The sequence below is a fragment of the Aplidium turbinatum genome, chromosome 6 (assembly GCF_918807975.1).
Source record: "Aplidium turbinatum chromosome 6, kaAplTurb1.1, whole genome shotgun sequence".
Classification (NCBI taxonomy): Eukaryota; Metazoa; Chordata; class Ascidiacea; order Aplousobranchia; family Polyclinidae; genus Aplidium; species Aplidium turbinatum.
The window spans coordinates 19,582,754-19,597,997 of NC_137477.1; positions in this window are offsets into that span (position 1 = coordinate 19,582,754).

Genomic DNA, 15,244 nt, shown 5'->3' on the forward strand with positions numbered 1-15,244 from the left:
AGTGTCACGGTTGCTTGCTGCATCGTCGATGTTGGAATTGCTGTGGTTCTGTAATAGGTTAACAATTTTGAGATGTAGAGCCGTCTTAACTTCTTTACCCTTGTAAAGCCAAGAAAGTCGGAATTGTGGGTGAAACGCAGCAGCTAATCATCAAAGACATGGCCAAATCTGTTTTCCAAAGTTTCCAACAATCTGGTAAGTAATGGCAGGCAGACAGCCATCTTGATGCTGTTTCGAAGTTCTTATAGTCTTTTCCTCGTCATGCCCATATATGCATTCTCTTCTGATTGCAGAATGTCCAGAGATTGGCATATTGGTCGCATAACCAGTGGGGTTTGTTTCAGTCTCGGATACTTTAGACAGAAACTTATCCATTTCGACTTTTGACTACTGAGTACTGACTACCTCGTCTACCTGTGCTCAAAGCTATATAACCCCAATCTACAAAAAAAGAATCGCTTTACAAAAAAGGAGAACCTGAAATTTCTAAAAACAGACAGCTTAGTGGGGGAACAAACAAAGGATTGTGGCGTCACAGACATCAATCCTTATAGAACACCGCGAAATCCTACCTCGCAGTTTACGCGGCCTCCTTTCTGTCGATGGTACACCGCAAAATCCTATCTCGCAGTTTACACAGCTCCTTTCTGTACACAACCTCGCTTCTTGTCTCGAATGCCTATAATCTCTTCCAAACAGATAATTTGACCTCTACAAATAAACTGCAATAAACGACTAATTTTTGTTCGGGAAATCAAGTAACTGTAACTAGTAACTGTTGAAAAACGCTAAAATAGTAGCTAGTTACTGCTTATCGTTACTTTTTCAAAAAAGTAACGAAGTTACAGTTACAGTTACTCAAAAAGTAACTAGTTATGTAACTAGTTACTTTTTTAACTAGTTACTGCCCACCTCTGGTGTACGGTACACAAGTACAAAAAGTCTACGGCTCTCCGTGACGTCATAGACAGGAATTCAACCACATATAGGCATTATAGGGTGAAACTACCTTACCTTTGCTTTACTGGTTTGGTTTTGGTTCTTTATCCTCGGACTGACAAAGCCTTGATAGGTTATTCCTGGTAGTTTCGCATACTTGTAGAGGCTTTTGACGGAGGGCCGGTTACAGAGACTGACAGAGTGAAGAGTTTTCCGATTGTTGAAGTCTTGTTGCCGAGAATTATTCCATCTATTAGGTGCTGTTAAATGGAGAGCAGTCCTTAACGTGCGTTGCATAAGCGCACACCGCGAGAGTCGAACCAGAGACACTTGATCTTGAAACTTCTTCATTCACGAAGTCACGCGCTAACCAAGTGAGCTATCGAGGCGGACTGTTCACACTAGAGATGCAGCAAACCCAAAATTTTTATCCACACACCGCACCGCAACTGAATCATTTATCCTCAAACCGCACAACTTATCTGGAACTTTGACACCGCGCTGCACCGCACACCGCAAATTTTTGAAAAAATATTTTAGTTAACGCGTTATTTTTTAGAAAGTTAAATGTGGCAAAAAAACACCCATGGCATAGCCTATAACTGGTACCGTAACCTACCGGTACAGTTGTGCACTAATTGACTAGGCTAACCAGATCATATTGTCTTATCAGCAATGCATCTAAGTTCTAAGACATCATGCTTTTTCAAATAGAATGTTCCTGGATCCAGTATCAGGACTTTTGAACACTTTTTGTAAGAGTAAAACTTATAGCCTTAACTCACTGTAATAGTAACTAATGCAGTAGGGCTATAGCCTGGTAACTGGGAGCTGAGCTATGTCTTATCAGCTAGGCTATTAACCAAAAACACTCCTACAGCTTCCCTCACAAGCCAGCCCCAAAAACCCTGTCAAAGTGTCAAGCAGTGTTGCCAGATTTTTTGAAAAAAAAGAGCCCAAAAATGCGCCAAAGCGATTTAAAAGTAGCCCAATTTGCCGTCGCGACGTCGACGAAGGCGCAAGCTTTCTAGGGGGGTTTTGGGGCATGCCCCCAAGAGTCATGGACAAAGCAACATCTTTGTCCATCATGCTGATTGTGTAGATACAAAATGCATACACTGTTACAACATATAAGAAGACAAGAAGTAGAATGTTCTATATTGAATCAAGCATTGTTCAATAGAAAAAAACTTAGACGGGACAATGCTATATATACAGACTTCCTACAAATTCCTATTTTCAAATTCAAGATACAAATGGTTCCATAGTAGATGCTAACGCATAGCATAAGCCCTTCAACTCAGATGAACTACTAAGAACCAAGACCCGACAACATTCTATCATCAACTGCTGAAGCTTCATTTTCATAAATAGAGCTGTCATACTTCAGCTCTGATGACCGGGGATCAAACGGCATTTTTCCAATTGTTGCAGCAGAGTTCTGATCCTCAAAATCGCTGACAAAAGTTGAAGTCCCATACGATTTCGCAATTTGGTTTTGATTGCAGAAACTCTCGAAAAGGCTCACTCAACCAATGCATTGCTGATTGGTATACATTGTCAGTGCCAATTGAGTAACTTCTCTAAATTTATACTCCCCTGCACTGCAGCATTTCTAAACTCGTACACCTTGGTACAAAAAGTAGCCTACAACAATTTATCATTGTTTTTTCATCATACAAGGAAGACGAGTTTACATACAGTACGGTAAATTTCTCCACTGACATTCAATTTTTCCAACTTTAATTTATAGCTTAGACACCAATAAAAGCTTCAAACATTATGGCACTAAACCAAGATCATAACTATAATTTCCAATATTCGATACAAGTGCAATTTCGCTTTCGCCACTCGCCAGTCAGTCCTTCCGTTTTTCCGGATGAAAATGAATACAGCATTAATGTAACAACAGTCAAAGCTGCTCATGGTCAGCGGTAAAATCAATCCTCATGCAGAATCATAAAAATAACGTCATTTTTTTCGTAATAAACCGAAACTTTACCAACATTTTTAAAGGCTCGTCGGATTCTACCAATTATTCAATTCTGCCAACTCAAAATTCACTGCCAAACAACTTAAAATTCTGCCAAATTTAAGCGCCGTATCGCGCCAAATAAGAGACTGAAAGTAGCCCAAAAAAGCGCAAGTCGCAAACCAACATTTTTTGGCGCCAAGCCCAACTAAAAGTAGCCCAATTGCAAATAAATCGCCCAATCTGACAACACTGGTGTCTAGTCAAGTGTCAACTGCAAGCCATTTGCAGCTTTAGCTTTGGTAACAACTAGAACAGCACACAACTCAGGCGAAAGAGAAATTGAGAGAGAGAGAGAGAAACCTTTTATTTCGTCTGTTGCGACAATAGTACGGTACAATTATAAACAATACGAATAAAATAGTACCATAGCTATCTAAATACCACAACAGATAGGAAGCAGCGAAAGACTATATCAGTCATCGAGTCAGCTGCTTCCCAGTTCTTAATGTGACAAATGTCAAGCATCGGCAAATTACGTTGAAACAAGATAGGCTGATGTTCAGTAATATTAATGAAAGAAAAAAAAAAATCATGTGCTGCTGCGATCCTTAAGTGAAGTCCTGTGGTTTTATTCAAATATAAACTTTATTCCGGGTGATTAAAAATAGGAAAAACTTTTGAAATCAATAAACTCTTGTAGCAAGGGCGTTTAAACTTCAGTGCAACCAAGAAAAGTTCAAGCCAATAAATAGTTCAAGGCTACGAGTAAAAACATTTTCAGTAGCAGTATTACAATACAAAAATAATCACAATTTAAAAAACAGGTATAGGCTAGCCTAGGCCTATTGTTCTGTCATAAAAGAAATGGTTGAGTGACTCTCAGTGGTACCTGTTAGGCTGCATGAAACTAGCGCAATGTGACCATATAATTTGACAAACAAATTGAATAGAATGTAAATGAGAAATAATTTAGTGTAACCGAATAACACAATAGGCCAATAATGTTCTCTTCAGACGAAATTTAACAAAAATCAAATCCAGACGACGTATCATTACAAAGTTTGAGCCCAAAATAACAATTTATGACAATTTTTGTCACTTTTCCACTGACATAAAGCAACAAAATTTAAATTCAATTAAAAAAATCAAACACTTCGCATTGAAATAAAAGCAAGAAAAAAAAAGCATTTTTGTCGATTTAGGCTAAGTGCGATTGATCCAAACTTGTCTGGCAGCCCTGCTTAAAAACTGACTAGGCTTGATTGCTGGCCAACGTTCGATTTTTATGTCAATTGAAAAAAAAAAACTAATCGGTAAATAGTTAAAACATTGCACTCTCAAGTTTTTTGGCGGTAAAAGTAACTACTTTCGATTCTCTCACTTTTGCAAACGTAACTATTTCCGCAAGCGTAACTATTTCCCAATTAGTTTTCTTTTTTCAATTTTTTCTTTCGCCTTAGTTGTATGATGTTCTAGTTGTTACCTTTAGCTTTCCAGCTTAGGGTTTCCGTTAAAGAACAAAAAAAGTGATCAGTGTTTCCAATTTAAATTTGAAGTTTTATAACTGATATTTCTTGAAAGTTTACACGGCAAGCGGCGCGGCACGCGGCCGAAAAGTCAAAAGCGGCCGCGTACATGGCGCGGGTTGCATCACTAGTTCACACACTTCAACCTATGGGTCTTGATCGATTCCTATCTATGACGACATGGTATTTTTTACCAGGTTGGAGATTTGTACACCACCTCCTAAACTTTTAACACATCGCAATATTAAAGTAAACCTGCGACTGCAAAAAAAGGTTCAAAAGTTTCCTAGAGAAATATTTATCAATCCTTGCTGTGTCCCCAGCCTACTGTAGGCTGTCCGTTTAAAGTTAGGTTGTCTGTCAGCACCTTTTTTACACAAAATTATTCGATTTGTTGTAGCCTACAGTTACAAGTTTTTTTTAGTCATAAAACAGGAAGATGGCCAATTCACCCCCAAAAGAATTTGCTTCAAAACGACGACTATCAAACTTTATAACGGAAATTTTTCATCAAAAAATGTGCGAGATCATAAACCAACGTTTTTCAGATGAGGCCTCTTGTGCATACTACTGAAAAACTCTGCATGAAGTCATTTGGAATGACATAGCGTACATAAGGTAGCATGCTGCAAAAAAATGGCCAATTCGCCCCCTCTTACCCTATGGTAATTGATGGAAATGTCACTCTATCAATTAAAAAATACATTTTACAAGGAAATAAACATGGGTTGTATCAAAGCATATTCAGTACGGTATTCATATTAACTGATAAACCGACACCGTCCATAAAGAAATCAGATTACACATCTGCCGCGTATAAATTCGGCAAAAGTTTTGTTTGAGTATTACCGCCTGTCGTAGGCTACCAGACAGTAAGATCAAATTCTGTATCAACGTGGCATAGTTTATTGTTAGTAAATCTTTTATTAAATTTTTTATTTGATCATAATGTAGCCTAGATCAGGTGGATCTTTTTTGTGCCTCTTTCCATCGATTTTTATGTCTACTGTCATTGTAGAACTTGGAATGCTATGGACTAGAGCAGTGGTTCCCAACCGGGGTGCCGCGGCACCCTGGGGTGCCAATTGCAATGCTCAAGGGTGCCGCGAGATATTGAGGTATTGCAATACTGCAGCCCAATCTTTGTTTTAACTCCTGTTAAGTGCGGAATTGATCAATTTCTAACTGAGTTTCAGTGTGCAGCCTATTACGTTTCGCGTCTCGCAGTTATTCCCAGCTCCTTTCTGGAGAGTCGCTTAGTGGAGAAGTCGCTGGCGATAAGTAGATAATCCGCAGTATGCCTTTGTTTTCTCGCCCAGGAAAAACAGTGTGAAAGAGATTTTGACTCGTTGCTGTTCTTTCCATAAAAACGTTTGAAACGCATCATTATTGCCAGGTTTCATGATTTTATTTTGTGTTTCACGGCGCTCAATTGGGTCTCCAAATTAGCGTATTTAGTATATAGGCCTATCTTCGACCATTTAAATAACGTAAATGGCAAAAATGAAACTCTCTTAACTTCAAACGATAAAGTGAAAGTATAGCAATATTTATTATTATTATATTTAAGTGTAAGGATAGTTTATATTTAAGTATAAGTTTAAGTATGAGAATGGTTTGTTTATAAGTTGAATTAAGATGTAGGCTGTCTAACTGCCTGATGAAATTTCTATCTATCTAATTTATCTAGTTTGGCTATCTGACTCCATGAAATAATTTCCACACAATTATTGTTATTCGAATTATAATTTTAGATTATCAGAAGGTGTTCATATAATATTGTAGGTCTCTAACACAATTTGAATTTATACATTACAGAATAGTGAAGTTGCAGAACAGGGAAACATTATTACAAATCATTACATTTTTAACTAAACATACAATCAATTTAATGTTTTCTGAGAGCTGAACTGGTCTAATTGCGCTGGTTTGATGTGAGCTAGTCCGATTTGATAGAGCTGGTCCGATTTGATAGAGCTCTTTGTCTAATTGAGCTGGTTTGATGTGATAGAGCTCGTCCGATTTTATAGAGCTCTCGTCAAAGGACGAACAAACCATTTTATTGTGTGCGCCCTTTTTTCTATTTTTTTTGGGAGCATTTGAATGGAAAATTACAGAAACTTTAGTAAATTACCCATGGTTTGGAATGGTTCATCTTAGTTAAAGAAAGGGAATTTATATGACGAAATAATGGATCGCTACAAAAGCACTATGAGAAAAAGTGCAAATGTGGTCCTTAAAAGTGGACAACGGAAACTTTGACATGCTTTCACGTTTCTCTGAAGTGAAGAACAAAGAAGTTGTCTCATTAATCAGCACCTAAAATCATTGAAAGAAAAAATGAGAAGTACTTTTCCAGCTTGTCCAGCTGGACTCTCATATTGTTTTGAATCTTAAAGAAGAATTAATTGATATTCGTAACGATAGAAATTGCTTATGCACAAGCAGATGCATCTCGACAAATTCTGGATAAAAATTCAAAATAAATACAGTATCCTTGCGTTGGAAAGAAAGCTATTGTGCTTTTGCTACAGTTTTCCACGTTATACCTATGTGAGAGTGGGTTTTCCGTATTATCCAAAATAAAAACTAAACAACGAGAACGACTGCTTATAGTCGAGAAAGAAATGCGGGTGATTTTATCGAATGTGCCCCCAGATATTAAGGGACTTTGTGCAAGTAGTCAAGCCTAAATTTGACTTTTGTCACTGACTTTTGAATAGCCTAAATAGGTTACATTTATTTACGCGCGCTATACTGTAAGTACACCTCATTCTGTGCTATTTTATACAGTCATTTTTAATACAGACACCTCATAAAATTGATCCAGTTTTGCCAGGGTGCCGCAAACTATTTATCTCTTTGATAGGGTGCCGCAAGGTCAAAAAGGTTGGGAACCACTGGACTAGAGTAATCAATCACATTGCTGCAACCGAGACATCGGTGTCCTTAGCCTACGTAGTTTTTTTGCATTGGCCATCTGCTATATGCCGCATTACACCGATCAATGTATTGTGCCTAAAATGCTCTAAGCAGTAGCCTACCGCAGCCTACACCCATAATCAAGAAATGTTCTGATCTTAAGTTGATGCAACGGGTTTCACGAATTACCCATAAGCATCATAAATACTCTTCCATAAGCATCCATAAGTGACGTCGAACTTATGGGTAATACGATGGAATTATCGTGCTTGTGGTGCTTATGAGTAATTAATGGAACTGGATGCAACCATAGCGTTTAATAGCCAATTAGTCCAACCCACATTAGTGCTCATATTTTATACTTTTTTTCCAACTAAAAGTAAATAATAAGAAGTTGAAATTAAGAAATGGGGTTCGTTTTGGGGCAATTATTTAAACAAACATGAAAATCTGAACTTGTGATAATCCATTTTTAACCCAAAAATAACAATATAATGGTGTACCAACAAGCCCAAGTGCCCACTTAAATTATTATAGGGCCCAAGTCGGGTTTGCTGGCTGGGATTGTATGCTACAAGAAATTAGTGCACCTTTTTGAACTGTTATTGTAAACAATCTTAGACGTTGATTATTACAACGCCATTGTTTTGAGGTTATGGTAAGAAATGTTGGTCAGTGGTGATCGAGTGTGAGCAGGGCCGCGAATCCACTTGCGAGGAAACTTCTTCATTTGAGAAAATCTGATCAATAAATTCATGAAAAAGGAAATTTGTGATGAAATTAGCAAGATTGAGAAATTAAAAAATGAGTAGATCACGAGAAAATAAGACATTGAAAGTGCAACCCAAACACAAAAAAATGCAAAAGAATTTATTACATTTATATTTTATGGTCCCACACTTTTACGAAAAAATTTTCTTTTATGCAAATATGTTTTACATTCATTCAACGCTTGTAAATGTTGCTGATTACAATTTGGCTCGTTTGGTATGTGAAACAAATCGAAAAGAATGTCAAAATATGCTTGACACCTAATATAGGCTATTTGCACGGCAAAAATAAATCGTGGCATGGCCTAGGCTACTTGGTCTCCAGTTTATGTAAATGTAAATTGATCGCATTTTATCTATGATGCAACCACAACCACAATGGTGCAAAGAAATCAACAGCCTTTTAGCTAATTTCATTTTTAGCATCCTAGCAATTAGGCCTATGTACTAATTGTGAAGAACCGGGAAGAACGCCTTTCTTCACATTGACCTACCCCTGGCACCTGCTGGTTTTGTTGGCTCTTTCTTTCCACAAAGATAAGAGTTAAACTGACTGGTAAAGCGGCGGTCGATTATTCAAGTGGCAAGAATACGGTGCGATACTGATGAGCCCAGCCTCATGGGCGAAACACGTGTCTATCGCTGTCTATTCGATGCTACAATCGGCTGCCAAAATAACTTAAATATGTACTAATTCTTGCAGGTAATTTTATAATTTCGTTAAAGCTGATCGTTGCTGTCTGACTGAACATTTTCTTAAAGTTAGATTTTTTCACCTTTTGGTGACTCTTAATAATATAAAAGCTTTTTGTTGCCTTACAAAGGAAGCAAAAAATAAGAAAAGGTATACCGTAGTCTAATAAGTTTAAAAGCGTTTAGTCACACTGTTGACAAGTGGTTAACAGGTGTGAGTGAAGTTTTCTGGGTCAAATTGTCTTTGTTTTTCCATTTCTTGTGATGTTGAAACTCATTGTGTCACCTGGATAAGAGAGCAAAACAAATGTTAAAATAAGATTTTAGAAAATTTCAATCACATATTTACCAAAAGTTGGAAGATTATGGAAAAGTTTTGCCAAATGTAACAACCCAGACACCTTATCTGGCCCAGATCTGGTCAGATCCGTAGCCTACCAGACCTGGTAAAAATCTGGACCAGATTAAGTGGCTGTATGGGAAATCAGACAATAGGCTATTTTTAGGTAGCCATGGTTAAGAGAACTGCAAAATGTTTATGGGATAAATCTGACAAATGCACTGGTCTTGTTTTTCTTTTCATCTATTTTTTTGCTGTAACTTTTCTGTGTATGAGCCTAATTATCCAAAAAGATGTAAAAAATACATCAACCGTAAAATTCTACTTGCATTTTACTTGCCTGCGAAATGTGTTCTCTCTTTAGGCTGTGAAATTATGGTAGGCCTGTTGAAGGTGGAATCGAAGATTAGCTTCCTGATTAGCAAATAAAATTATTTTTGTTTTCGTGTGTGTGGAAAACGGATGGTAATTTTTTTTTATTGGAACAAAAATTATTCAGTGGCAACTCTGTACTGGTCCATTGTTGCTCTCTTTCTTTCTGCTTCTGCGTTTTTCGTGCTCCACCAACACGTTTATTCCAACGTAGTTAATTCCTTAGAAAACTGTGACTGTTGGAAATCGTTTTTAGTGCGGTTATTGTTTTTAACCCATATTTTCCTGAATCTGAGTTTTTTGTTTATTTCGTCGAGGTAGCTTAAGTAAAGTGTATGTTTTTTCAAAGTTGACCAGGGTGGCGGATTCTATACTTGCACCTTCTTTTTCTCATGCACTATGGATGATTTTACTTTTACCAATTTAAACTGATGCTAAGAGCATAAAGGCACAGGTAAAACAATGCAAGATCATGTCTCAACAAGGGTGCAACCTATTTCGTCCCCTGAACACTTTGTACCCCGATTTCGTACCCTGAAATCGGGGGTACAAAGTGTTCTGGAGACGAAATAGGTTGAATCTTTGGCTTAAACATGTCTAACCCTGACATTAGTGCATAGCACGAACAATTGCAACTGTCTTTTTGTCTTTTTTTGTTTATTTTTTACTCATATAAATTGTTAAAAAAAAATTCACTGGCCTATTTTTTTTCACTTATAAATTTATAGAAATTTTATAAGCTGATATACAAGTCCCCCCCCCCCCTTCATAACTCATGACAAAGAGGAATTGACCAAAACATGTGGATTGAAGTGTGCGAACAGTAAAGCAAAGGTAAAGTAATTTCACCCTATATGTTTGGTCGAGTCCTGTCTTTGTCATGAGGTACCAAGGGAGGGGCTGGGACGGGAGACTTGTATACCAGCTCCAAATTTTATTGAGGTGTTGTGACCGTGCCATATTTTAAACTGATTGTCCTGCTTTGGTATCATGCACGTTATAAAGTCCACGTTTTGTCGCTTCTATCTTTTTCTAGACCTCTGCTATGTTTGTCATATATTGTTTTTTTGTTGTGATGATCAGAAATAAAAACAAACTGAACTGTTGCGAGAATATAATTTCCAGCGCATTCTAGTGGACATCTAGAAAATGTTAATACTGTATACCTTAGCTTCCATTTAAGCGGAAAAGTTTTGGATTTTTACGTTGCTTCAACGCTGGTTTTTTTTTCGGTCATTTATCGGTCATTGACCGATTTTTTAGCAAAATGTCCGAAAAAAATATAGTCAATTCGGTCAAAATGTCCGAAAAAATATTTAGTCAATTGACTAAATATGACCAAAAATGACTAAAAATGACCGAAATAAATAAAAAATGATCAAATTTTTTCCAGGCATTTCGGACAAATGACCGAAAACTCTCAGCAAAAAAAAAAACCCAGCTTCAACGATTGATGACATTGAATCAGCGTAACAAAGGTGAATTTTTCGCTAAGAATGGATGGGAGTACCTACTTCTACACTAATCAGCGTAATTTAATTCAAATCTTATGTCACAATGTCTGGCTTTGATCTCCGAGTAGGCCTAATGTTGATTGATAATATTGAATCAGCCTAACAAAGGTGAATTCTTCATTAAGAATGGATTGGAGTACCTACTTCTACACTAATCAGCGCAATTTAGTTCAAGTCTTACGTCACAATGTCTGGTTTTGATCTCCAGTAATATTGATAAGGCAAGGTTGGTTAAAAAATTAGCGAATGTCGAGTAGACTAAGTTATGGTACTACAGTAAGAAAAGGTCCGGGGGAAATTCCATTATATAAACTGTGAAAATGAATATGATGAACCTACTTGCTCTTCATCACTTTCGCTCACATGACACGCATAAGCATTAAGCAAACCTAAGGAAAAAAGCTTAGTGAAACGTTTGACTCTTCGAGCGCAGGTCGTTGGTCTGATGAAAGCCTTTCAGAGTGACTTTGCTGAAATTTTAAAAAGTCTTCTAAACCGTAGATATAGTTCAAGATAAAGTAATTAAGCATGACAGTTGACGTTAAAATTGGTGTGTCTGCCGTGAGACTTAATTTGTCCACCGAGATAGCTGCTCAGACCGGACATGTTTGTCCGCGTCAACAAAATCGAATTTCGAGGCCTGCAACCTATTTCGTCCCCTGAAAAGATCAAGGGAAATCTTGAAATGTTTGCGGCAACTCCGATCAGCGACTTCGGCTCTGTTGTATTTTTCTCGATCTTTTCTGGGGACGAAATAGGTTGCACCCCATTACCATACTGGTATCCGGAATGGCCTGTTTCGGTTAGTCCAATTCGGTGAGTCCAATTCCTTAACGGGTGATTTTTTCAATTTTTTTTAAAAGTTATTGGGTACCGTAGCCTAATTATCATTGCCGTTTTAGGGTTAGGGGTTAGAGGTTAGGAACTCACCAAATAGTAGCAGACCCACTGGTATCGGTAGTCCAAAATCTTGGTGGTCTGCTTTTGGGTTTCGCTTTTTGTTTATTTTCTTGTGTTAATTGTTTGTAAATTTTCATGTTTGTGTGCATTCTAAATAGTACATTTTCACTTGTGATTTTTTTCCTTTCATAAAATTTTAAGCATTTTTTACTTCTTCAGCATTGACGTCATTCTTGACTGTCTACTTTTTTACATTTTTCATTAACCCATTAAACGCCGCACCTATTTCTAGAAGTTAATTTTTTTTCATTTTTTGATATGTTAGTAGCACCCTTCCAGTTTGGACAATTAGTAAAAAAAATTGAATTTTTTTTGTTTGTTTATACAAAATCTGAGGCGTTGCAGAAACGCAACGTCAGCGGTTAAGCGATAATTTTTTTTTGAATTGCTTGACTAATCGAGTGTTAAGACTTCTTTCCCTTTACGTCTTCTGCGTCTCTCTTTTGACCGTTTTCTTTTTTTCCTTTGAACGTATAAAAATCTAAGACCATATTTTAGTCAAGTGCGAAAACATAGTTTTCTATTCACAATTGCAAACAACGAAATCATGTGGCATAAAAACATATACAGACGAAATCGGTTAATAGTATACTGCTTAAACGTATCAATCGTTTATTTGAATCAAAACCTGAAATCCCAAACCAAATCCAATCTAATGTTAAGTAAAAACATCGGTTAAGCGTATACCGCTTAAAAGAATAAGTCGGATAAAAGCATCAGGATTTGCTTCTAGTTTGCCTACTTCATTCATTTAATCGTATAATTGTACCCGTTAGCGAAAAGAGAATGTCTCTTTTTTGCTTCGCATAATTGTCTGCAATGTTCAAAGGCGAAATGAAGCAAAGGTGAGACAGACGCAAGCGATCAAAACAAAGACAAGTGTCTGTAATCCCAGGCCATAATCTTATGTGCTAGACATCGCACTACAAAGAACCAATTTTCGCACAGCTGGGCTTCATTAAAACAGAAGAGCAAGAAGAGCACACAAAAGGAATAATCACACTTCCCAATAAAGAAGTTTAAATGCTTTTGATGTCATCGGTCGGCGACTGGCCTTGCAAGGAAAGGACACGGACAAATTATTTCGGCTTGAGAGGGAAGTGTTGAAAAGAATGTCTAAAAGTTTAAACCAGAAAACTGTGGAGAATTTTTTTTTAATTGCTTAAAAAAAGTAGCCTATTGTTGTGAAATGCAGTGCGTAATTTCATTTGTTGCAGTATTGTTCAGTTGAAGAACATGGCAAATTAATTATTTTACCAGACATGGCAAAACACTTGAAAAAAAAACCTTTGCGATTTCAAAACAAACAATGAGTGTGAGCTGTGTTTTTCCACCATACCACTATTTTCGTAGGCCCTTTTCCATACTCAAAACTACACAGCTGGTACAGAGCTAAAAATAGCCCGCTTGAATCAAAATCTTCAACGTCAAAGTTCGCGTTGTGACGTCACAGAGATCGGTGATATGAAAGATTGCCGATTTGCAGTCCGATTGCTGCAGTTTGCAGAAAAATGCTCTGATGGTTCTCCCAGTCAGCAAAGCTGATCTTTTTTACATTGTTTCAACGTCTGCAGACAATAAATCAATGTAAAAAAGACCAGTTTTGCTGACTGGGACATACAGCGTAGTGGTATGTTAACACAGAACTAGGAAATTCCTTAAAGTTTAACCAGAATTGTAAACAGTTGTAGGAAGTATCAGTGGTATTGTGCGTTGCAGCCTAGTCAGCACAGACATCTTCTCAACATTACGCCCATTCACAATAAACCTTTTTTTAGTAAATTGGTTAAACGAATCAATCGTATAATCGTATCAAAATGTCTGGCAAATAGGTGATTCGATTAACCGATTTCGTCTGTATACGAGTAATAAAAGTACACAAAAAATGCACTCAATAAAACACAATGTCCTTGAACACATCTACTTTGGATTATGGTCTGTTTTTGTGGTACAATTCATTGCAATGCTGATGAAGAGGAGCATCACACATCCCACAAAGAAAACGCGTTTGGCTGTGACACTGTCTGCAACGACGTCTTTTATTGCAGGGAATAGTTTTTAGACAGTGGTGCGATGTAGAATTATTTGGTCGGCTATATTCAAGAGCAGAAACATTTGGGCAGCCAGTGGCAGAGATTGCAAAGCGTTTGGAGTTCAAAAGTTTCACAGTCACTTGTCGTCGAAACTCTAGTCCCAGTGATTTCCTTTCCAAATCTTTCAGCTTGTCAGCTTCTTTGCTTACAGGAGAAAATAAGAAAGAAGCCTTTTTCCTACTCCATTTTACTTCCGATAAGCTGCGTTTTTTCTTCGGAACTGGGGTCGTTGGGACATCATCACTTTGTACTGGGTTGCAATGAATTTCAATCTCTCCTGCAGCGTCTGATAGCACTGCTCCACTTTCTGTCAAATCGTTTTCGTCCATACCCTCTTCGTCGCTAACTACAGCAAGATCTGGTGGTGCTATGACCATGTCAATTTCATCTTCTTCACAATATTCCATATCTTCGAAAGCGGCTAATGCCTCCTCTACAGTAGAAACTTCTGGCGAGACATTATGTAGTGTAACGTAATGCGTTCGGAAAAAATAGCAGTAGCTCGGCCTGCCTCTTGTAACTATCAGTTACCGTGTGACTTTGTGAGACAGAAAACAATATCCAGCTCTATTTCGGTCAAGCCATCAGTAAGACAACTAAGTATCGTTTAGAGTTGGACAAAATTACTGGTTACTGGCTAGTAATTCTAAGAAATCATTTGCAAATCAGGTCAATTGTCACTTTATTGTTTCGTAAATGCTTTCTTAGGAAACAAACAGAAGTTTTCGCCTGTAATCAGCATCTCTTTACGAAACAACGGTGCGTGTCTACTACACTGCATATGCATAATAAAGTATCGGTTTTACGCTGACGTTGCAGAAATGGTACAGCAAAGTTTGCACTTAAATATCTCCGGCTCTTCACACATTTAGAAGATGTGCTTACACTGGTATGTTCTAGCATCACTACACTATACTTTAAGCCAATTTTTGAAATTATTTTATTGAATTAATGCATATTGAAATACGACAAACAAAATGCGCTCGAAATGCGTGAAAAGTGTCGTAAAAGAGCGATGATTTTAAGTATACAAAAAAATTATTTTTTTAAAATAAGGTTTTAAACACTTTATTTAGAGTTCAAATGACTAGAATATTCATTTTTTTAGATAGAAAGTTGCTTTTGAAATGCGTTTATAAA